Source organism: Asterias amurensis, chromosome 21 (genome assembly GCF_032118995.1).
Source record: "Asterias amurensis chromosome 21, ASM3211899v1".
NCBI classification, from domain to species: Eukaryota; Metazoa; Echinodermata; class Asteroidea; order Forcipulatida; family Asteriidae; genus Asterias; species Asterias amurensis.
The window spans coordinates 11,206,222-11,209,484 of record NC_092668.1 but is presented as its reverse complement, the minus strand read 5'-3'; the positions used below and the strand labels follow the sequence as shown (position 1 = coordinate 11,209,484).

The following is a 3,263-nucleotide window of genomic DNA, read 5'->3' as shown; positions in this document are numbered from 1 at the left end:
TCACTTTGTAAAGACCACAGTCGACACAGGTGGATGATCAAAGCACCACCATGTTACAGCCAAGCCTTGCGGGGCTTGCACTCGCCCTGACTACCCTTCTTGTAGTCCCGGGTCACTCATCAGCCTTCATGGACTCCACATGCAACACCTCCGATCAGTCCATCCATGGGCACACCGTCACCACCATCGACGGGTCCAAGACTTTCAAGCTGTCTGAGTACAAAGGCAAGGTCTTGCTGATCGTCAATGTGGCCAGCTTCTGAGGTCTGGCCTTCCAGTACCCCTTACTGAATGCACTACGTAAGGAGTATGACGGCAAGGTGGAGGTCCTAGGCTTCCCTTGCAACCAGTTTCTACTTCAAGAACCTGCAGCCAATAACGAGATTCTGAACTTCCTCAAGTATGTTCGTCCCGCGGGCGGTTTTGCTCCGACCTTCCCGATGTTCCAGAAAGTTGAAGTGAACGGTGAAAATGCCGACCCTCTGTATAAATCTCTCCGGGTAAGGACATGGTGCATTTCCTCTACCTTAAAATTTATTTTATTTCGTAAAAACAGTACATACAATATCGAGGTCTGATAGATCACGGAGGCGGAAAAGTTCCCTATGGGTCCACCACTTTTTCATTCGATATGAAATAATATAGTATCTAATCTACCTCAATGAGATACCTTTTTTTTATGATAAGTAGAAAAAGTGGTGGCGCCATACGGAAAGTTATGAAATTAACAATTTCCCCTTTACCGATGAGAACATGCATAGGCCCTTTCATTATTCAGTTTTCATTATTATCATTTAATAACAAAGCATACACGACTGCACATCAGCATCCGGCACCTTTTTCCTATAAAGGTAAAAGTTTTTACAGAAGTTGCAAAAGCCCGATTTCAAGTTCCAATGTGTAGTCAAATCAGTCAAGTATTTCAATAGGCATGGTGGCTTTTACTGCCGTGCAATACAATGGAATCTGATGTCAACTGTTATGGTAATTTATTGCTTACATAATGGCGAACTTTCAGTGGTGTCCTTGGGCTATGGTAAAACTTTCTGTAAATGCATTATTCAACTCAGTTTAAGCAGTGTCGTTAGATTGTAAAGCTTTTCACGACAGACACTGTTAAAACCAAGTAACATTTTCAACTTATAGGCCTATACTCATTTGAGTTTCAAACTTTTTAAAGGTTGGTTTATAATGTCCACAATATACAGTTAGAACTTTTCCTGGTATGAAATTGTTGCGTGCTACGATTATGACTACACCGTCGAAACATAGACTGCATATAATCGGTTGTTTTTTATATCTGCGTATGAAACCATACTGACTTGATAAAGACCTGGGTTCAGTGAAGTTTGATTTTCTGGGTGTATATAAGCCCTCCTGTATGCACAAGAAGGCACGAGTTACAATTGTGAACAATCGCTGCAAAGTGCTTACCAGTCTAAAAGATTATTTCGGTTTTACATCCTTTTAAATCGACGTGTGTAGGCCTACTGTTTGCACCTAGTACTTTCCCGACTCGGTACTTTGACTTTAGAAGGTATCTATAGACACAAACCTCGAACTGTAAAAAGAGCACACAATAAACAAGGCGCCCGCCTAGTTTTGAAAGTAATGTAACACTGTCTAATAATAATTATTCAATCAATATTGACAATGCAGAGCTCTTTTCTCACTTAAGTTCCTTTAAAACATTCATTAAATGATCATTTTAAAGGTACTGATTGTATAAAACATTGTGAGAAACGGCTCCCTCTGAAGTGACGTAGTTTTCGAGAAAGAAGTAGTTTTTCCACGATTTTGATTTAGACACGTCAGCATTAGATTTTGAGGTCTCGAAATCAAGCATATGAAAGCACACAACCTCGTGTGACAAAGGTGTTTTTTCTTTCATTATTATCTTGCAACTTCGACGACCGATTGAGCTCAAAATTTCACAGGTTTGTTATTTTATGCAGATGTTGAGACTGGTCTTTGACAATTACCACTACATGTAGTGTCCAGTGTCTTAAATATTATGCTCATTATGGTCTGATTGGCTGCATATTGCACCACAGCACCTTGTCAACCATTCATGCTGCTGTATGTTAAGAGTGACGGATGCGAGTTTTGTAGGAGGCCACTTTTAATTAATTAACTCATTAACTAAGCATTTATTTTGTTTCATCTTCCAGGCCGCTTGTCCTGCTGTTAAAACAGAGATTGGTGACCCGAAGAATTTCTACTGGTCGCCCATAACCATCAATGACATCACATGGAACTTCCAGAAGTTTTTGGTTGATCAAAACGGGATACCAGTTAAGCGGTACGACCCCGTTGTAATTCCAGCCATGGTCAAGAACGATATCGACTCCTTGCTGCAGAAGAGAGACTAATAACTGAACAATACACTTTTCCCACCAACAACAAATATTTACATAGGGCCTAAGTTACTTCGCAACTCTTAAATTCTCAAATATTTAGTACGTCCAACGTAATACACGTATACCATTTTAGGTCTAATAGCCGAATACCACCGAGCCTGATGAGTGAGCATTTCCGAAGCTAGTTAGTCGACTGGCAACCAATTTTTGCTAAAGTTTTAGCGCAGTATCAATTTCTGATAGGCAGATGAAGTTCAGTCGCTGTATATCAATGCGCAACGTCACAAACTGCGCGCTCACTAACTAAACCATGTAAAACAACTTCGCATTATTATACACACCACATACATTTCGGCAACTTTTTCCTTTTTAATCTCCATTTCATGAAATGATCGTCAGTGAATAAGCATTGAAAACTATGCTTCTTGTGTTGCTCTGAACAGAAACATTAGAATCTGTAACTAATTCTTAAGATGATAAGAATTCCAGCCACCATAAAAACAATGAAATTACTAAAAACAAATTGCGACGTATACGCTATTATTGTTTTATTTTATTTTAAGTGCCAATTTTTGTTTAAAATTTTGTTTTTACTCATAGCACTTTACACACAAAGTTTCCAAAGAACTCCACAGAATGAGAAGATTTTTTTTGAATTGCTGGACACAACTCATGACGAACCAAGCTAAAACACCTTTATGGAAAAAGCTTTGTTTTGAATTTTACTCGATGACGTATGTTCCTTGTGCATTCGGGCATGCGTAGAAGGGTACTTGTGTTCCCAACATACCAAACAAAATACAGCTTCTTACTTTGTCGAATTCTCTGGTATTTTAAAGGTAAAAATTCAAAATATTTGCGGGTTGTTATTTTATTTATGAAATAAATTAAAATGATGCCCAA

General features: G+C 38.8%; 1 pseudogene; it reads left to right on the top strand.

Moving 5' to 3' along the window:
• Positions 1-3,263, top strand: LOC139953277 (glutathione peroxidase-like; annotated as a pseudogene).